The 22,238-nt window shown below is 48.9% G+C and overlaps 1 protein-coding gene across 3 annotated transcripts in view; it reads right to left on the bottom strand.

The window, feature by feature from the left end:
• Positions 1 to 17,964, bottom strand: part of LOC146182538 (latrophilin Cirl-like) — a 454,778-nt gene extending 436,814 nt beyond the window's left edge. For 2 of the 3 annotated variants that reach the window (XM_084577655.1, XM_084577659.1), the window contains exon 1: positions 17,407 to 17,963. The gene's annotated coding sequence lies outside the window, so the exon portion shown is untranslated. Of the gene's footprint in view, positions 1 to 17,406 lie in introns of all 3 variants that reach the window. The other variant, XM_084577657.1, reaches the window with a different exon arrangement.
• Positions 17,965 to 22,238: the final 4,274 nt, after the last annotated feature.

The raw sequence follows: 22,238 nt of genomic DNA, 5'->3' as shown, positions 1-22,238 counted from the left end.
ATAATGCGAGAAAGGAAATGTGTGCGAAAGGGACACAGCCATAAAAAAAAAAATAATAATAAACAGCTGCAATATCGTTTATTTATTCAGAACACACCAACGCAAGCGCAAGAACTCACGATGCAAAAGTCAAGATTTAAGAAGTTTGGTTTGCTTTGGTTCGGTTTAAAGTCCCAAAGCGACTCAGGATATGAGAGACGCCGTAGTGGAGAACTCCGGAAATTTCGACAGCGTGGGGTACTTTAACGCGCACTAGAAAAACTGCAGTCATTTCTTTAATAGCAATTTTTAGAAGAAGAATCTTAAAAATAAGGAAGGTGTCGAACAAAATGAGGTAATTTGATTTTGTGTTGCGCGAACACCTCTGCCAACCAAGGAAAGATAACAATGAAAGAAACGGCTTATTACTCCCATAGAAGGAAGTTGCTTCAGCCTCACACAATGTGGAAATTCTCAGTCGATTGGCGAAAGACTCGGGGGACGAGATGTCAATAATCCAGGTTAGTCAACCAGACTAAGTTCTTAGAAAAAAAAAAAAAAAAAAAAAAAAAAAACGAAAGCAAATATACGCCGGCGAAAGCGAGTTGTAAAGAATTAAAGGATCCTGAAATATGAACAAGTCGAACCAATCGAAGAAAGGCAACAGGCTTAAGACAACAGCGAACGATGAGGATAAATAATGAAAAAAAAAAAGAGAAAGATTCAATAACAACCTGCGTGATGAAAAGTGTAGCTCTCTATAAATAGATGGTCGATAGCTGGGATAGCGCATGGCTTGAGAAGAAAAGGTAAAGGTCGAGGGAATGAAACAAGGTTTCTTTTTTCTTTCTTGTTGCTCTCTGAAGTATAAGCAAATCTTTCATCCATTCCTCACCGAAAGGATAAAACAGTTTGGTTGATACGCTTTTAAATTGTTGGAGGTGCTTGAAAGTCATCAAATCGGAAACTGTGCAGCGTCAACAGCTACCATGAACGAAGGAAGTTTGGCAGACGCAAAATTATCGCGGAAACGTCTTCGAAAAAAGAGCAGGAAGCACCAAATATTTGGTTTAAAAACACGTCTTTCGAAAGTGCTGATCCTGCCAATGTTACCTTCCACTCACGCGTGAGGAATCGAAGCCGTCCTCTGCGGTCTCACGTTCGACACAGCGTTTTGAACAAAGCAATTTTTCCTCAAATAAGGCAAGTAACGGGAGTTTTTCAAGCTTTCACTACTTCCTACATTAACGTTACCGCTCAGCATCGGCATTTTTCTTGTTATGGTTTATGGAATTCATAGGGCTTGACTTCCCATAGCGACTTAGGTTATGAAGAACGCTGTTTGCTTCTGATAATTAGCGATAAGTACGTTAATATAATGACGAAAACATTAATCATGTTTACATTTGGCACTCCCTAAAAATGGTGTGTCGTTTTTTTATCAACTTGTGCCGTTTTCATCATATCATGCTCAGGTATTGCGGCTGAGACGCCGTAGAAGTCAAAGCCGCTGCTCCAAGCAATCGCAGGAACCAAACTCGAAAGAGCTGCTCACACGTATATATATCCAAGCCTCTCGATTGGCCAGCACTAATCAGTTACAATAGTAACCGTTATCGAAGCCTCAGTGTACGCCTGTGTAGCCCACTTCCAAAGAAAGAGCTAGCCCACATCTCACCAATTCACCCCTTCCGTCACCTGTTTCTGCAGCGAACGGCATCCTAACACCACGCCACGATTTCGGGCCTTGGGTGACAACCGTATTGTCTCGCGCTATTGCAAATAAGTTAATCATAGGCCACTTAGCGGAGCTCACCCCATGAAGAACAGCGTTCAGAAACAGTGCACCGTGAACTCCATCGGCCCAGAAAAAACCAACCTGTGAACTGGGCCCGTAATGGTTTCTCCATAGCGAACACATGTCCATTATGGGTTATGAGCAATCGCAGGGTACAAGGCTCGTATAGTCACAAGTGTTTGGACCTGCTAGAAATAAAATCAAAAGCAAAAATAACACTGCACGATTGTGTATCGATTAGCGGGATGTTCAATAGCCCGCCGAGGCAAAAGCGAGCAGGCGCAGGTACAGTCCAGAATTGAGATCTCGAAACCTGTGCACTGAGACATCACACATTTAAGGACCACATAACATCTCCGCATCTCGTCCTCCGATTCCCCTTTTCCCCAACATCCGCCCTCACACTTGCAACCCCAAACTCCATCACCCGGAAAACATTGCCGCGAATGCGTGCAGCACCAAATAAAGAAAGAAGAAGAAAAAAAGAAAACGAGCAGCGGTGACCAGTGCCGTCAGTAGTAATCCATCTCTTAACATATCGTCCTTCTCCAACGAGGCAATCATGAAGCAACGCAGACAGCTCCGCCTTTCGCCTGAGACCTTCCCTGACGATATGCATTGGCGAGGATGGACAGCGAGTGCAGTGCGGATGTGTTAGGGCCGGCGGCAAGAAAAGAAGGAAAAAATCGCTCGTCGCTGCTGCTTGCATGATGGAACGGCTACGGGTTCGCTGAGTGGATCTGCATACATATTAGGGGTCCGCGCGTCTTCAATCTCGGCGACACACGGGCGCGTGCATGCGACGGACGAGGCGGCGTGAATCCATTCAGAGGGTTTCTCACGCCGAGACCGGAACGGGCAGCCACTGATCGCCGGAAAGAAGCGCCGCCGAGTCAATGTCCTCGATAGTCCTTTTGCGTCCTCGATGCAGTCTCTTTCGTGATTTTAACCTTTAATTAAGACACCTTCCCGAAAAGAAACAAGGCCATAAAAAGAGGGTTGAAGAAAAGTCGGCACAACGCGATATTTCGTACTCGACTCCCGATATCGGTCACGTTTACAGTTTATTGGGCTCGTGAGAAATTCACCGTGGTTTATCTGTCCATGCATACTTTTGCATTCCTCAGCATAGAATATGTTCACGCATTATGAGATATCAAAAGAGCAACTACTAACAACTGCCATCCCCCTGACATGACAAAGACCTACGCTGATGTCATCAAGAGGGCTCCATGGGTCTATGCGTAATGTGTCCGTTTAGAGCAAAGGTTAAGTGGTGCTCTATACGTGCCGCTGTCAGCATTTATTTGTTTTGCCTTCATCGTTAAAACGGAAATAAAAAAATGTTAAGTAAAATGTTTTCATAACACCTGTGCATAACGCGTGGGAGCTTGATGTGAGTTCCCTACCTGCCATTTCTAACGTGGGAGGGTGATGAAGCGGGCGGAATTTTTGTACAGTGAACGACTGGGGCGCGAACAGTTGATTACGTAGGAAGCACTAGCTCTCTATTCTGACATCGCGCGTCCGATTTCACAACATCTGCGCGGTCTTCCAGACTTTCGTGAGTTGTCTGTATTTATTCCTCGGTGCCTCTTCTCTCTGTTGCATCGTCTCTCATGCAGTCTTCAGAAAGGCGCGTCTTCTTCATCGTTCAATGCTATACTAGTAGTACTACGCAGTCAATGAGCGACAAGAATTCGGTGCACCCTGCCGCTCTATACAAGTTCAAGGTCTCAAACTCATTCATAATTTGAGTTCCCTGGAGTCACGAAGTGTCTGCATCGCTGCCCAAGTTTCTTGCGCAACGCTGCGGACTTCGACGAAGAAAAAGCGGGGTCTTAGCTCGCACAGACGACGAATGTGAGCGCGTACAGGGAATTTAATCAACGCGCTGACCTCGCGCTGCGATGTCGACAGAGGTTCGCCGTCGCGCTAACGTATAACGACCCCAGAAGGAGCGCCCATGATTTAACAGGGCGCCGCACTTCTTCGTCGCCTTTTTTTTTTTTTTTTTTTTTTTTTGCTATCGTTTGTAATAAGGGCTTACATGTTATATAGAACAGTACAGCGTTGTAGATGCTGCAACGATAGTTGAGCAGTCTCTGGCTCGGTAGAAAATGATGCGAGGCTACTCTTAAAGCTTTAACACTGCACCTGACTATTATTTCAAACCTTTCAGTTGAAGAGATTTTTAAATATAAAAGAGGGCTATAGTTGGAGCGTTTTGTTTGTGAGGTTTGAATCAGACTTGTATAAGAAGTTATTAAAAACAGAGGGCACGAAGAAACCAAGCGCGGTCCATGTCTTTTCGTTCTTGGTATAACTTGTCATTGGAAATTTTTTTATAAGTTGACAAGTTTTCAGCGTTATTTTCAGTACGGTATATGTTTCCAGTAGAACAGAGTAAGTACAGTAAAGCACAGTGCGAGCTACTCGTCGATCTAATGGTTAGACCCAGAGGTTACTTCTCTTGCGCTGCAAGGATTTAACGCGAAAGAGCGAGATGTCCACGTGTCGCCTGGCCGGCTTAAAGGATTAGCGCTCAAGCGAAGAACGACGGCCCCAAGGTTGCCCGATTGCACAAGACCTTGTCTTACACCAACGGCCGACCAGCGGCAACGAAGCATAGCCAGCCACAGGGATGTATTTTATAGCCTGGCACAGACACGGCAGCGAAATGGGCGCTGTCTTTCCGAGAGATGTATAAAAGCACTTGCAGTGCTTTTTTCCCGGGAAAGTGAAACAGAGAGTCGCCGTCCGAGCTCAGGTTAAAAGCGGGCGAAAACACCGACATCCAAGACAAAACTCCCCGAGCTGCAGAACACAGAGGGTTAGACGAAAATAGAACAGTCAGGCCTGCAAACAACCTGGATAATGACGTGAATTAGAGAGCGATGATGGAAAGGGGCTCAAAAAAGAGAGATTTAGAGGGTGGAGTCAAATAACGCGGAAAGCCACTTAGGGAACCCTATACGTGGGCTCGCTTTTATGAGATTTTGCCGCGGGGTCTTTCAACACCTCCCTTTGTAACCTTACTTGCTGCGCGACGCGAGCTGCAGCTTAACGCAACCATCTCCCAGCAGCATTTCGAGCGCATAACGCAACGCTCAGTGTTTCAGCGTACATAATGGCGAGGCACAGCGGAGCGCGTAGTAGCAACAAATTAAGACTTCGCGCCTCACCAGGGGGTGCTTCTGGGCTCGCTATGTATTCGTAGCACACGCGCATAGGAAGAGCTAGGTTGTCTCTGGCCGTGAAAGAAGAGCAAACAAACTCCGTACACGACACACAGTGCCCGCTAGCGTCACGCGAACGCCGGCCGAGCGTGCGGCAGCGCATCCACGTTTTAGGCAGGCCACGTATACAGCACGCCCCCGACCCTTCGAAGGGCCGCCGCCGTGTCGCAACGCGTCGCACACCTCGTTCGCGCACGCCACCCCAGAGCGGCTCAGCGAAGCTTCGCGAGCTAACGCGTGTTGTGTCGCTTGCGAAACACATGCCATCCTATATATACGGCCAACAAAGTTCAGGAAAAGACGGACACCCAACAGCACGCACGAACAGCTAGAGCCCTGGTACCCGAACGAGCGGCTTTCTCCGCGTTGGGAAACAGCGGGAAAGTAAGAGAAAAATCAGAGACGGTTGAAAGATGAAAGAAAGATAAGCCTAACTCCCGCGTATACCAGCGTCGAGAACAACAAATTGTAAGCGGCACGCTAGGCGCAACAAGAGGTGAGAGCAGAGAGGGGCCGAAAAAAAATAAAAAAAGGAAGGAGGGGAAGAGAGGGGGACACGCTCGGGGTCCGTAGGGCTCGGCGTGGATAGTTCGTTCGGCGAAATGAAACGAACAGGCAGGCGTGGCGACTCTGCAAGTTCCAGTTCGTCTCTGCGAGAAAGGAAGATTGAAGAAATAAAAAAAGAAAGAAGTTTAAAAGGTGGGGGTCGTCCTCGTTTTAACTGCATTATAAATCAATTTCGCGAGTGAGTCGGCCGTGCGTGTTGTAGCGGGAGACAAAAAGGCCGCGTCATCCCTCCGCCGCCGAGTCCCGGGCGCGTCAAAGTGGGGTCGCGAATATGTCAGTCACCTAAGTTAGGGGAGCTAATGGCACTTCGTTGTAGATACCACTCTGACGAAGTGCTGCCGCCGCTTTGGGGACAGAGTGAAAGCGCAATCGTGCTTCCCGAATTAGACACGCTTACAAAAAGGGATAAATAAAGAGAGAAGGACCTCACTGGTTGTCGCGGAGGGCTTTGTTCAGCCGTGGCGCGCAGGGCGGCTGTGTTTGCAAGAAATACGGCCGCACTAAAACAACGGCAGTCGGACTTTGAACGCTGCGAGAGCTGATCCGCTGGAAAAAAAAGTTCCCAGAGCGTTCAGCGGCACCAGGAAACGAAGTGGTTGCAAGGAACAAGAACTTAGCGCCCTACAAGGCTCCGGCACTCGAGAGGTCGCGACAGATGGGTGACGACACGCGAACTGCTCGTTTCAGTAGTGGAGAAGGGCGTCTGTAACCCCTCACCCCCCACGCACTTCTATATCTTCTTCAGACTGTCACGTCTGACACGCGAAAAGGAGGAACAGAGGGAGCGTGCTGATGTTTCCAAGAGTTTCCAAAGTCTCTCTTTCTCGCCCTATTTTATTTCTCTCATTACCTTTTTTTTTCTGTTCTCAGACTGGCGATTGTGCAACAATGCGGCTTCTTCCTGAGGCTCATCTGAGGTTGAAGTCAAAATCGCCTCCGATTCAGGCAGCAGTGGTATACTGTCCAGCGCAAATGATTAAGATTATAAAACATTGCCTGACCCCCCCCCCCCCCCCCCCCACCCATCCACTGTCCTCAATGTGCTGTCAGACAAACAAAAAGCTACTCAATGAATACATGGCGTCGCAACTAATAAAGGGAAGCGGCGAAGGTGACTTTCCAGTTTATTTTTAACGAGCACAAAAAATTGCCGACGATTACGTTATTTCCTAATGCGAAATTTGAGTGCAGCTTATCAGCTGTTCCCGCCGCACAGTGGTGGCATTGAGGAGGAGCAAAGAAAGCAACTAAGTTATCGGGAGGTCGCTGGAGGTATCGCGTGGGCTCATGGAACGTTGCGCGGCGAAGAGATAGCAGCGACTGTCTGATGCCTTCGACGCCGCTAGTGAGTCAAGTCAATAGAGAGTTTTAGAATAGGGGGCCCCAAGCTTTGGGGCCCCCAAGCTTTGGGGCCCCAAGGAGCTTGGGGCGTCGAAATGCGCATGCGCAGAACGTAAGGCGCCCTTGGGGTCTTGGGTTAACGCTAGGGGCGGCCCCTATTTTTCGGAAATAGCGTTCGCCCCAAGCCGCCGTTGGGTCGCTTGGGTTGCGGCAACATGGCGGCGACCGGCCAAGCGGCGGCCGCTCGCCGCGGCACACATTCGTCGTCACCGCTCCATGGTGTCACGCGTTCATGGCAAACGAAAGGCCAACGAAGCTTATGCTATGTCTCATGATGCCCGCACCACCAAATTTTAGCAATAAAACGCCCTATATTTTCTGATTGCTTTCGGATTTACCGAGCTGCTAGGCCTAGCGAGTTCGCCTCGTTTGGTTGCCATGGGGACCAGACGGCAAAAAGCGCGGAAGGTTCAAATGAGTTTTCCCGGCCTCGGCCTGGATTGACAATTGGCCGATTTCGTCTTGTATGACAAAAATAGTTTATATAACTGGTAGTTTTAATATAGTTTTGTGCAATAGTAGCACTTTTTGATGAACAAAATAGCGTTGTTGGCTCTTATATATTTAAATGCTTTTTCTTGGTTTACCGTCGTGGCGCTGCAATCGACGAACGCAAGCCCGGCTCCGCTGCGTCGGGAACTCGCCGCTCGGCTAGCACGTTGCGCCGCCGCACGCTATTTCGTTGGGGGCCCCAAGCCTTGGGTCCCCCTATTCTAAAACTCCCTAATGTGGCTCTGCGTTTCGGCTTGGGATGCACGCACCGTGATCCGTTGATGCCGAGCCGGCGCTTCGGCAACCGTAACATCTTCGCCGCCACGCAGGAAGGAGGAGGGGGGGGGGGGGGGGTACACGCAGCGGCGAACGGTGGCGGCAGAAGCGCGCGCAGCAATCGGAGAACACACGCGGTCGCCGCCAGGAGGGGGGGGGGGGGGGGGGGAGTACATGCCGCGGCGAACGGTGGCGGCGCGCTGCCCCGGCTGCGGAACTGGTTACGAGGGACAACGGCGACAACGAAGCGAAACGCAGGAATGGGCGCCAAGGTGCTGCGCTCTAAAAAGATGACAACGCAATACAGTAGTCCTTTCGAGCGCTTGTGTAGTGCTAGCCCAAGCTATGACGTTAATAGGACTGGCAGATTTTTTGATATGTTTAACACAAGGTCGCGGGTTCGCTACATGACGCAGCGACTGAGTTTAGAAGGAGGGGGCATGTGTAAGGCGTGCACCTTACTATGCAATATTGCAGTAATAATCAATGTCTACTTTACAGTATTGACGCTTTTAAATTGCGGTGCTGGCGGAGATTCTTGAGAGTTCCTTGGACTGCCGGTGGATCCTATCAGTCGACATTGGCAACCGTAAACACTGTCTCAATTTCAATGGTTCAATTCTAAAGTTAAAGCTCAAATACTTTGGTCATCTGATGCGAAGAGAGGAGCCGCTATAGAAACCTTTGATGCTGGGAAAGATTAAGGAACACAGGAAGGAGGGGCAGGCAGCGAACGCGAGTTAGATGGCATCTTCGAGGTATTGCAGATGAACCTGCGATATTTGAAAGATAGCGGGAGACCGGAAAGCTTGGCGGGATGTGGCTTATAAGCTCACGAAAAGTCAGGCACGACAGAACGACTGAAGTGAACTTTGCAGTACCTCTAAGAGCCCAGCGGGCAGTCGCCCGCCTCGACTGGACCTAGTCTACAGTATAGTATAACACAAGAATGAAGTGCCCAATACGAACCAAAGTAGGCCCTCTAGCCAATGGCATCGACAGGTTTTGATGACGTCATCTGCGTTCATCTTCCACTTCCTGCGATGTTTCGCTAGGAGGACCACAATGATTAACCACAACGCCATGAGAACTAGTGGGCGCAATAGATAGAGCGCATCCTTTTAGTAGCCATCTGCCGATCCCTTCTTGAGTTGCATCCGACCATAGGTGATACTGATATTGCTCATGTAAATAAAGCCCTATAAACACTGCACACCTCCTGTCAGCTTCCTCTGTAGTCGAGGACAGGGAAGAAAATGGGCCTTTGTCACAATTCTGCATGTGTCGTGGCGCCAAGTAACCCCGCCAGTGAACGAGGCGAGCTAAAACATAGTACATTCATTATACGCCAGTTAATGTAAACGTAACCAAAGCATATTCATCCTTTGGGGTAACGCTTGGACCGAACACTTCGTTTCCACCCGCCTATAATCCTATACAATTGCGAACGACGCCTCGAATGATCGTTCGTTTGTAGAACGCGAGAGACGTGTCAATTGTTTGTGCGAACTTGATTGGCTCGTCCCCACAGTGTTCAGGACTATATTCTGCCGCGGAGAGACATGCGCTTCGGTCCCTTAGATTTCCGGCGACAAAAGCCCGTCTCCTTGCCTTTCCTGTCTCTAGCCTTGGCTGCAGAGCCACATAAAGTTAACCAGAACTAGAGTAACTGCGATTATCAATTTGCCTCCGTATAGTTTACCCACGTTGGCGTCGACGCGAGGTCAATGTTTGCTGCAAACGACGCCGAAATAACGCCAGCCTCATCAAACTGGGGCTTCGCGACACCCGATGCTCGCGGTCCCCAGCCGTACACGGGTAATAAACCAGTCACGGCCAGGGGTCAGGCATCGAACCACATACATCACGGAGCTCTGGCAGTTGCTCCACTCCACACAAATGAACGGCAAGGCTTTCAGGCGCAGCCCGAAGGACAACACCAACACGGGAGAGGAAGGGGGAACCGAACAGAAAGAAACACACTGAAGAGGCCAACCCCTCTCAGTACTGGTCATAATAATGTCAGCACCGATCCCAGCAGCAGTGAGACGATATTTCAAGGCGGGCGTCTGAACCCGCACGGCTCGTTTTCTCCTTTGCGACAGCCCCGCTTTCTTCTTGCTCGCTCAGCGTAAACGACGCGAAAAGACTGCGCATCTGTTGCTCGCTTGCGACCTGTGCGAATTCCCCCCCCCCCCCCCCCCCCCCCCCCCCCCCCCCCCCCCCCCCCCCCCCCCTTGCACGTATTTTTTGTGTTGCTTTCGTCCGTCCTTGGTTCACGAGTCCTCTGTCTCTCGGTCGGATAAAGCCGGGCCGTTTGTTCACGTCGGGAAGCAGCATGTTGACCTAATGGAGTGTAAACGCTGCCGTGAAAACGTCCCGCGGTGGGGAAAGAGTTCTACCGGGGGAAGGGAGGGTTTCGTTGGGTAGAGCGAGGAAAAAATAAAAAAAGTCAAGCCGTGCGCCCCGTTTTCGAAACAAGGGCCGATTAAGGAGTCATGACAAATGGACCGGCTGCGAACTGCCGATGCACGGTGGATCTCGAAACAAAACTGGCGCGGGGAGGCGCCACCGAGGCGATCGAGGGGCGTGCAGTCGGCCGGTGGTCGCGCTGCGTGTTCTGCAGGTGTAAAAGCCCGGTTAACGAAAGAGTAGGAAAACGAAACAAGGAATCAAACGTTTCGAACCTGTGTCGGTTGGTTTACAAATGAACGCATGCCAAAAAACACGCCGCATACCAAACTTGTTTAAAAGTAGTGCTGTACTCAAAAACAACGTGCCTGCCTACTATAGTGTTGGAGCTATGCGCTGCACGCAAACACGGTGCTGGGGTCAGAGAAGCGCGGCTAATTTGCGAATATATTCAGGATAATGTCTATTCTGGGCTATAGTAAAAGAAGTGGTTATGTTTACAACTATTTTTTTTATTTTTTGCAGTTTTATTTTAACCGAGGAAGCGCGCCGCACCACAGGGGGTAGCTACGAAAACTGTACGTGGACACATACATACAAAAATATAGATAAAATAAGTGTGTTAGTTCGTGCTACGAGGCAGCATAAGCACAGCGGCCGAACTCCAGCTACCGTTCTAAGGTTCCCGAAGAGGGACAATGACAGCGATAATTACAATAACAAAAACATAAATGTTCACTGAATCTCTAGGCAGCACAAGCGCACGTGGATGCAAGCACGTCTTCGTTAAACGGCTGGTGCGCGTAGCAACTGTTTCGTTTAGCTTGGCGAGAGATCGAACGGCCGTGTGTTTGGTTTACGGGGTTTAACGCCCCGAAACGACTCTGGCTATGAGGGACGCTGTAATGGAGGCCTAGGGAAATTTCGACCACCTGAGGTTCTTTAACGCGCGCTGACATCGAACAGTACACGGGCGCCCTGCGTTTCGCGTCCATCGAAAAGCGGCCGCCTCGGCCAGGACTTGATCCCGCGTTCTTTGGGTCAGTAGTCTTGAGCCGTGGCCACTAAGCCACCGCGGCGGGGCACTTATAGCAACTGTGAACGCTGGATTAGATCAGGTTAGGATACATTAGTACAGGCAGACACACAGTGATGAGTGATAATAAACTCCCGGTAGCTTGTCGTGCGATCGAGGCTAATGAAGGACAGAAAGGCAGGCCCGAATCGGGTTGAGGCTCTTCACCGCAGCCGAAGAGAAGTCTTCCCATCGGAGCCCGAAGATCAAACGGCGGCGGTAAAGTGGCCCGCTACGCGGCTAGGGAGCCTACACGAGTTTCGCCGCGGCGCCAGCGCCTCCCAGCGGGCGAGTTGGCGGCAGCGGCTTTCGCACCCGGTGGGCCCCGTTTCCTCTTCCTCACCGATCGCGTGCGAACGGTCCATTTGGCTGGCAAGCGATCGAACCTGCGAACTTCGCCTCCGACGTCGCCTTCCGCCCCTTTTCGGCGGCCGACGGGGCAAGCGCACCGATAGCGCGTAGACACGTCGTGGATGATGCTCATCGCTCTTCTGGGCAGACGACTGCGCGTTAATTTTAGACGGCGCAGGGACTGAGATCCGCCACAAGCGTTCGTGAGAAAGGGCGCGCTGGGAATATGAAGCAGTGTTGCAAAAACGAATGAGGACAGCATCAATGACAATCGTATGACTGGCAAAACGCCGCAACATTTTACTCCAACGACATGCGCTAATACGTGTACACACGCATGAAAGTTCTGCACTAGTGGTGCTCTGTGGTGTTCGCCACTCTGCTAACTCCCGCCGCAATTCTTTTTGTCTGAACGCAAACGAGTGACTGACTATTCAAAACAGGCGAAGTATACCGACTAAGCGGGGGTGGGTTAGCGAGGTGTGTGAAGTTTGCTTCACGGCGCAAGCCGCGTCGGCGTCCGTTATGAGGCACATGCAGAATGCACGACACTGACGAGGCCTAACAAAAGACGGAGTTTGTTCTTTTGGCCCTACTCCCCGTCTCTATTCGCCCCCAGAATAAAGACAAAAAATGCGAGCCGCTTGAACGTTCTCTGCGTCCAATTTTGTCTCTCTTGCCTGTTTGGCGGGCATGTATTCACACACCAATGTTTGTTAAGATGAGTTGAGCAATAACATGGAAGGTAGAAAGATGTTTAGAAATGGCGCAGTAAACAGTATGTCTCGTCTCAGTTGACACAAGTATGGGACCGTGCGCACAGGCTATGGTTGATACCTGACGCTACGGATGGAAAAGAGATCTATATTGCACAACTAATCGTGGTTATAGGACAAGTGTAGTTAAACAGTAGTTCGTGGACAACTAGTAAACAACTTTTATTTTTTTCTTTTAGCACGTCTTCGTTATATATCCCTCCGTTCTTTATGCCATTGCAACAAGTTGTCCAAAACGGTAGTTGCCCAGACTGCTTTCGGGGCCATGTGCTGCACAAGAGCGGCGGATGTACTGTTGCATGAAATGGAATGGTTTCACGGAAGCAGTATATACAGTTCCTGACGGATTGTTCTCACCCACGATAAACGCTTGCCATTTCACCAGAACGGCGTCATTGACATGATGCGGAGTTCAGATATGTCTAACGTGTCCTTACAAGCCTCCTCGTATGGCTCTCGCTGCCTACTTTCCATGATCGCGCAAAACGTGACTGATGTTTCAGTAATGGATGCTACTTGAAAGCAGTCGCACCTTTCGCCTAGTCCTATAATGGTGCAAATGAATAAATATATTTGCGCGCTCCCGATACAGTCACTGACTCTGGGACCTCCTTCTGTATGTATAAGCTGGAATGTACTAAACGGATATAATAAAATTGAATTTGAATTAAGGCTAACAATAATTATCGCGCGTATGTACGTGCGAAGGCGCATAGTTACGCTTCGTCCAAGCACGATGAACAGCCATCTCACAGCCAAGAGGACCGCGATCGATCAAACGACTTCTTGTCGATCGATTAAACGACTCGCCTTTACACATGAGCCGGCCGGAAAGAAAAGGCTGACCGAGTAAGACCATGTAGCCGAATAGGTTATTCATTATGCGACAATAAATGTAGGAGGGCCGATTTCGAAAGGTCGATTTCTTACGTAACAGCCGCAAATCGAGGCGACGGACCACGCAATTTCATGGCTGTTGAGTGCGCAGAATGTATAGCAGACCACGACTGCGCTCACAAAATTTTATATCTTTGCTTGTATTGGTCACGAAAAAAATGCATTAACGGCTCTTCGACGACCGGCTTTGCCAACACTCAAGAAAAGCAAGTAAGTGAACCGCACAGACCACGGGCTCAAAAAATAAGTGATCGAGCTCTGACGGCTGGCGCCATCTAGACGGTGAGCCCGGAACTATTAAGTTTCCTGATTTCGTTTTTTCCTCCCTCGTTCCTTTTCCTTCTTCTTCAATGGAGAATGAGCGTTTCCGTAATTTTCTCCGCAATTTACGAAATGTCGCGTTCGAAACTCCGTACGAACCTTGGCAACTCGATTGCCAATCATTTTCCTGTTTTTTTTTTTTTTTTTTTTTTTTTCTCGGTTTAGAGACGTTCAACACGGGTGTCCGACGTACACATGGGATGCCAAGGGAAAGCGTTTATGGGTAATCACCAATGAGACTGTATTCCCAAAACACACTTCTACCAGAACGCTATGACGTGCTTCGATTTAATAATGCGCACTTTCGGTTTGGAATCCCAGCTCAACAGGTGTCCGCCATCCGAAACCAGTAGTTAGCGGTAAAACAGAGACAAGCAAGCTCTGTCTCTACACTTAATGAGCACCAAGCATGAGCATTACGTCGCTGAAATTCTTGAAACGAAGAAGGCAGTGGCGATTTTCGTGTTTTTTTTTCTCCTTTCTCTTCTCCAACCTCGAACTTTATTGGAGAGAATCCTCAACCCACCCACCCCACGATGAAACAAAAGGCGAGCACAGGACTGCGGTGATGTCCACTACTGATTCTGCATTTCTGGAACCAAATTTTTTCTATTGAGACACAATGCAAACATTTAGGGGCACTGGACAATGAGCCCCAGTGCGCCCTCTAATATAAAGTGGCGCAGTTCATTCAATCACTCCGGCCGGGAATCCATGCCGTCGTTGCTCACAAAGCGCTCGCAAGCAAAGATCACCGACTTCTTTTGCTGGGAGATAAATTTATAATTTCCTGGGGCTCTTGTTGTGTTGAAGTAACAATAAGTTTGTTTCTTCTTTTCAGGGTGCTTGTGGTGTCGGTTGGCACGATTTCATTTTTGGCGCAATTACGCTCTGCCAATGTGAAACCGCGGTTTTCTGGATGCCGCTGCACCATGCATACAATGAATGTATCGAATTAGGTGGCCGATAAATGGCTCACTAATATTAATGAAGTTCCCGACTTAACGAAATATTTCATGGCCCTCTCAACTTCGTTAAATGGAGTTTAATCTGAATTCACACATATTACTATTATTAGTTCATGATTTTATTTACACCTGTCAAATGTCTTTGACCTGTTTTCATGTAGACCGTGATAGCCGTCTTCACACTGAAGAATGCTTGATTTAGAGAGTGATGAGCACGACCGACCAAGCGTCGAGGAGCACTTGCATTGAAGTATTACGCGCATAACGAATTCTATCACTCTTAACCGACTGAAATATTTTAGTAGTGTGCCCAATGTATTGAGGAAGAAACGAACCACGGCAACAAAGTTTACGAGACTAACTTCAAAGTGTAGTCTACGCTAAGCCGTATTTATTACGCACAGGAAGGGAACAATTAGATCAATTTCTTCCATACAATCATTCACGTAATCCGAAAATTGCTCTCAAGGCAAAGTTTTGTTTTCGCCTCTTGTGAACGAAAATTCTACGATCGAGAATCGATTTCGGAAAATAATTTGCAGCTCTAGGCCCGGTGCGTGCAATCCCTGTAACGATATTCCGATTTGTTATCCCGCATGCTGTTGGGATCTCAGTGACGCAGCTGTGCTTATTAACGAGACACTGTAGTAGTGTTGAATATTTACAGTGTAATCGATATACTTTCCACTGCTGAATAATTCAAACTAAACAAGACAGGAGCAGAACGCCGTTCTCCGGTAATGGCGAAAAATCCCTCTCACGTGGATCACCCAAATAGCGGTGCTAATCGATTACGCCTTCTCGGCGCGCGAAAGCTGGATTTGATCTCAGTGCTCTAATCAAACCGATTGCGAAATCGAGGCTGAATCCTCAGAAATGCCCTACGCGGTCGCCTCTGAATTCAGCTTTCCCTTTCCGTGCTATTTCTGGGTATAGTTAGTCTGAAGGGTGTCAGGGACACAAAGTCGGCTAACTTGAGTACCAGACTATATAGTACGTACGAACGCTGGATTACGGTGCATGGATCCAGTGGTGAGTCTTTGCTCTTCACACTAAATGTCATTCAGCTCTGAGACTTGATCCGTTTTCTGGCCTTGATGAATGTTTTCTCTGCATACAGCGGCGGTGCCACTCTCAACAAGAATAAAAAAAAAAAAAAAAAAAAAGCAGCAACGAAAGAATGGGCCCGTGTGTGTGCGCAGAGAAGGAGCCCGGAGGAGGGTAATGAAACGTCAGCAGATACGTCTTATGAGGCGCAGAGAAAAAAACAAACACGGCCTCCGGTCTTCGCTATGCCGTGCGCCCCATTAGGACATCGTGATTACTGAATGACAAAATGAGTGATCCGGGAGCAGGCCTGGTCCTTTATGTGAAACTGCTAGCTGCGTATCGTGTCTCGTCGTGGCTTTGTCCACAGAAATAACCGATCGAGACGAGGGACTGCGGCCTTCCGACTTCAGCAAAGATGATGGGACAGCGCGATGAGTCATCTGATGTTCTCTAGGTACTCTTCACGGTGATGATCCGAAAGTAGCATGCCAGAGCTGTTTCAAGGTGCTTACATTTTGTGTGGTACAAAACAACAATAGCAACTTTATTCCGCGAGCTGCCATTTTTTATTTCGAACCCGCTTGGTCCTTTGACATTGCTCACTGTTGTTGGGTGATGAAGCCGCGGCTTCAAGAGTCCCTGGGAAACGAATGGATCATTCACTCCTTTTCCACCGCACCACGGCCGGTGATGCTCCTTTTCGTCTGGGCCTGTCGTTAAGCTGACTTCTCACCAGTGGGAGATGGTAAATCGAAGCTTATGGAGCACATTCACAGGAATAAAATCCGCGTTTTAAATTCGTTTAAACGGAGCAAGCAAACTTAGTTATGATCGGCCCCTTTTGCAATGCCTAAATATTTATTGACTGCAATAAGCAAACCAAAATTTTCAGTGGAGTCTCATCTTTGTTTTCCCTCACTCTGCTAGTAAAAAAAAAAAAAAAAAACTAGAAAAAAAATGTGGTTTGGGTGGATTTGTGCTTCTTGAATAATGGATTCAACGATAAATAAATAGAAGTTATTAGCATGCACAGTAGGTCCACCTTATCTGGTTATCTCAATTATGCACTACCAGCATGTCCCCGTATAACTTATCAAACCTGCCTTTGCGCACGAAGAAGGAATAGAAGCCTGCTTCAGACAATGCTCCATTAAGACGAGGAAACAAGGGAATGAATTTACTCCGCCAGTAAGGGACATTATCCAATTTATCTAACCACCGAACAATGGCACGCCGGAGCGCCTGCACCAAAGCCGCCAAGATATGTAGTGGGTACCGGCGTTGGGAAAATAATTTATCAGAAAGGAAGGCTCGACGCCGCTGAGTGGATAAAGAATAAAATTCAAATAAAAAGTGAGAACTAGAACTCGCGAAACCAGATCAGTTCGATTAGGTTAAATGCAGTGCCGCACACGAAGCTCAATGCAACGCTAAAAGTTTGACAAAGAGAAAGCGCTCCGCTCATATTCGGCAAAAAATTTAGGCTTTTTTTTGACGCCACTAAGGAAGAAACTTATTCAAGGTCGACTTCTTACGTACGGTAACGTGGGCATGCGCTAAGACACACTTGTGGTAAATACAGTTTGAAGCCGCATTCGACATGCAAGTTCAATTTTGATAAAAATTCCGGTTATTGTTTTTCATTTGTTCTGACGTGTTTGTATTCTGTACTTTTGATTTATTTATTATTATTAAGCTTTTTTTCTTCTTTTTTTTTTTCTCTTGCGCGCTGCGACAAAGTAGCGAGCGCAACTCGTATAGCGTTCAAATGAAGATACACCGAGCAGACGATATACACACTCACCCGCTTAGAAGTCGGGCGGGCAAAGTCCGTCGCGTCGGCAGTCCGTGTCTCAACAGGAACACAAATTCCGCGAGTTTTCAAGAGCCACACACTGATTGCTGAGGCCGAAGATGCAGACGACGCTGCCCGATCGGGCAGGCCAGCCGGAGAGGCGAGAGGTCCGACAGAGACAGACGAAGAAACCACGAGTGAACCGGTCTCAAAAACACGGCCAGACGGTTGCAGACACCCCCCAAAAACCAGCCGGCCGCGAGTTGATTATCGAGGCGAACACGCCGCAGGTTCGTCGAGCAGCGACACGTGGGTTCGTCGTTTGGGGTGAACAACGATGAATAGGCCGTGTTTTGTTATCAGCAGCACTTCCCGCCCGTCAGGGGGTAGTAGTAGCAGCAGCACATGCCTATCACGCGCGAGCTCGCTGGGTGTTTGGTGTCGTTATGTTTGAGCCGAACGAGCGAGCGGCGCAAGAAGAGGCGGGCTCCGGCGACGCACAGTGTCACTGGGGCGCGAACTCCGGGTCGTCGCTGCGAGCCCGTTCACTCCGGGGCTCAGCTGACGCCAACATCGCTGGACACGGAGTGACGGTGCAGACACGGCCCGGCGTGCTGACCGTTCGACGCCGGCTCCGCAGCGAGGCTCTCATTGGCCGCGCGACTTTCGGAAGCGCCGCGACGCCTGGTGGTCGTCGTGAGAAGCGCTCGGCGACGACTTCGACGCCGGCGGCCGGATGAAAAGGACGCGAGCGACGGCAACGCAGCCGTGGGCGCGCGAAGTGTGGAGCGGCAGTGACTGGCTCTCGGTCAAACTTGCCGGGAAAAGAATGAAGTAGTGCGATCGCTGCTGTACTTATTAGTGTTAGCTATACGTGGAGACTCGGACAAAGGGGTGTATATCGCAGGGGCACAATGATCTTTGAGCCTCCATCAAAGCGCGCGCTATCCATTGACTACCGTTACAAAAGAGCTCGCAATGAAAACTCCCGTTTTGCCATGCCGTGTCACTGTTCCACTTCCATAATTTCGACGCCATGAGGTTCTTTAACGTGCACTGATATCACACAGTACAAGGGCGCCTTGTGTTTCGCCTTCATCTCAAAATAGCCGGGATCGAACCCCGACCTCCAGGACCACGTAGTCGAGCGCCCTAGCCACTCACTCATTGCGGCGGACGATATAGGTGCTGAATGAAGGGTGATCTTAGAAAACGGATGGTGACAATGTCCACCCAGCCTGAGAAATAGTACGGATATTATAGCAAGATGCTTCGGGTGCAGAGGCGCACATAATCTTTGAGTAATACTGTTTCAAAAGGCCCTGAGAATTTAGAACACGTGTAATGGAGGAGCTGCTTCTACATGACACGCCGGATTTAACTTGTACTAAAAGTAGCCCGTCTTAGGAAATGACAGACAAAAAAATAACTGTCTCAATCCTCAATGACGACCTCAACTACGTTGTGAGGGAAACATGAAGGAGATAATAAAGCAAAGTAGGGGAAGGGGTTGCGTAGTGGACGATCGACTCCGGAAGAACGTTCACCAACTGGACATCTTTTACAGGCACTTGAGATCACATATCAACAACGGACGTCTTTTGCGATTCGCCGGAATATTAAATCGGGTCGGAGGGCTACGGAGTAATTTCGACCACTTGGGGATTTTTAACGTGCGCTGACATCGCACAGCACACGGACGCCTCTTCGTTTCGCCTCCATCGGAACCCGACCTCGGCGGCTGTGTTTCGATGGAGGCGAAGCGAAGAGGCGTCCGTGTGCTGTGCGATGTCAGCGCACGGTAAAGATACCCAGGTGGTCGAAATTACTCCGTAGCCCTCCACTACGGCTCCTCTTTCTCTCTTTCCACTTTAACTCCCACTTTCCTCCCTTCCTTTACGGCGCGGTTCAGGTGTCCACAGATACAAGTGTGACAGATACTGCGCCTTTCCCTTCCTGTGAACCAACCAACCACTGCGACCGGGATTCAGTGTGGAGACTTTTCTCGTTTGACATTGGAAAGTTTGGCATTACAACACTTACTGAACATTCAGGATGAGTTCCCAGAGTTCATACATATGGAACCGCGACCTTCGGCTCACCGAACGAACGCCATATGAGGGTACCCACAGTAGCTGGCTCGACACACATTTAGACATGCGGTGCTGCTTATTGTCATTATCAGCGACCAGTATACTTCATGTCCTTCGGGCCCTGTAAGTCTTTGTTTGTAATGGCGCTAGGTCGATGGTTCTTGCATGAAGATGGGGGCAAGTAAATTCCAAACGAGCCCGTGCGGTTTCTGACATGGTGATGCCTCATACACAACTAGCAGTATATAGGCAAACGATGCTCCAACTGAGCAGTAAATGTGCCTCGTCCCGTCATAGTGGCGCAGTGGCTAAGATGCCCCCCCCCCCCCCCGCCGACGGCTGCGTTTCAATAGAGGCAAAACGACGAGGCATCCGCGTACTATATACGATGTCAGTGCACGTTAAAAAACCTCAGGTGGCTGAAATTTCCAGTGCTCTCCTCAACGACGTCTCTCATAACCCGAGTCGCTTTGGGAAACCCCATAAAGCTACCCAAACCAAATTTGCCTCGCATATGATGAGCGCTGCAACGTCGGATGGAGCAATGCAATCTCACTGAGCACAGTGCAATAAAGTGCAATTACTTAGCATTCCAGCTCTATGAAGCGTCTGGGTGCAGGTATACATAGAGACGCCAGACACCGAATCGACGATGATGAACACCATTTGTAGCGTCCAGTCTTCATCGTGTGTGCCTCCGACGCCTTGGTTTGCGCTAACGTTTTTCATCGTGAAATCGCCATCAACTATAAATGCAGCCGCAAGTTTTATGAAGCTCGACGCACTCCGACCTAGATTTGCGATATCAAATGACCGAAATTACGGTATACCGCCTTTTCATATTTCGCCGAAATAGCAATTAATTTGATATGCAGGGGCATGCATTTCTATCCCATCTTTACGCCTTTTACACTTCCCATTGTCATTTGTTTCGCCTTACTTTAGCTCTCTCTGCCTAGCGTATATAGCGACACACGGCTGCCTGGCCGAATTCACACTTATTCGCGGTTGATTAATGAACCGTAATTGTATCAATCAATGAACGAACGAATCAAACAATCAATGAATGCGGTTTAACGGTTGGTTGGTTGGTTGGTTTGTGGGGTTTAACGTCCCAAAGCGACTCAGGTTATGAGAGACGCCGTAGTGGAGGACTCCGGAAATTTCGACCACCTGGGGTTCTTTAACGTGCACTGACATCGCACAGTACACGGGCGCCTTGCTTTTCGCCTCCATCGAAAAGCGGCCGCCGAGGCCGGGATTCGATCCCGCGTCCTTGGGAACAGTAGTCGAGCGCCGTAACCACTGCGCCACCCCGGCGGGGTGAATGCGGTTTAACGTCCCAAAACGTCCCAAAGCAACTCGGGCTATAAGAGGATGACTCCGGAAGTTTCAGTCACGCGTAGTCTTCTTAAACGTGCACTGTTATCACACTACGCATGCGCCTTGGCTTTCACCTCCATAGAAAAATGGCCGTCCTAAGTAAGGAGTCATCACGGTGGAGCTCATATGTTACAAGTTTCAACGGCCTCCATTCCAGCGAACTTCATGAGTGCACCCCAATGCCAGTTTCACTTATTACCGTCAACAGTTTGCCGACAGTTATTATACGCTATATTGTTTTAAAAAGCTACCCGTTTTCTGTATACGCGCATAGTGACTTCATGAAAAAAAAAAAAAAAAAAACACGAGGAAATCCTAATTTTGTGCTTTCCTTTTCATAGAACCGTGGACTCGCTTCACTAATAGTTTCCAATCAGAGCACGCTGCATTCGTGTTTTCTGACTGTTTAATGTTAAGCTTATGGTATTCCTTTCTATAATGAAGGCAGTGCAGTGAGTGGTGTCACGGAAAGCAAAGAGCTTAGATGCGCGATTGCAACATAATCGCACGGTTAAAACAAAAAGAAATGTGACTTCTCGCATAGCAATTATCCAGTCGGGAAGCTTACGCAAGGGCGAGCGAAAAAAAAAAATGCTCGTGGTTTGACCTGGTTATACAGAAGTTACTATGCGAATAAGACTGCTTGAACTACTCATGCCAGAAAAACGTGGGCTGTGACGTCAGCATCTGGAAGGCCAACCTGGGTTCGTATTCTGAGTTTGCGTCGTTATCGAAAGCGTCGCTATCTCCCCGACCTCGAGTCATCTGATTGATGGAAACGCCGGAACATGATGTTGCCACCTTTTCCGGTTTCGCATGGTGGCAACACCCTGTTCCGGCGTTCCCGGCGTTTCGACCAATCAGAAGACTCGAGGTCACGTGAGATAGCGACACTTCGATAACGACGCAAACTCGGAATACGGGCCCAGGAGTCAGACGCAACAGTGGCTGCCACGTTTCTTGCTCGGTTCTGGTGTCCGTATGAATGTTTTCGTAATGTAATTGACAAAGATGTGGAGCGTGTGGAAAGGGAGAGATCAGATTACACTGCGGTATTTTAGCTCTTGGTGAGGCTGTGTAAGAGGCACGGGAAGGAACGCTCGGTCAAGGACATTGATGGGCCCAAAATATATTTGGTCCCGGAAGTTCGTGGCTCCAAAGGGTGCCGATGCCCACAGTACCCTGGTTAGTTGCTATGTAATGGACATGGGCAGATGTTTTTTGTACCAAACTGCCTTGACAGCACACGACGTCCAAATATCTAAGTTGGCTCTGCAAAATTTATGCGATAGCTTATCAACTAGAATCTTTTTCCAAGGAGCAAGTTGCAGACGAATACTTGCTGCTAGGCCTGCCACAGCGCGT

The sequence above is a fragment of the Amblyomma maculatum genome, chromosome 8 (genome assembly GCF_055883805.1).
Source record: "Amblyomma maculatum isolate TAMU_Amacu chromosome 8, ASM5588380v1, whole genome shotgun sequence".
Taxonomy (NCBI): domain Eukaryota; kingdom Metazoa; phylum Arthropoda; class Arachnida; order Ixodida; family Ixodidae; genus Amblyomma; species Amblyomma maculatum.
The sequence above is the reverse complement of the archived record's forward strand: the minus strand, read 5'-3'. Positions and strand labels throughout refer to the sequence as shown.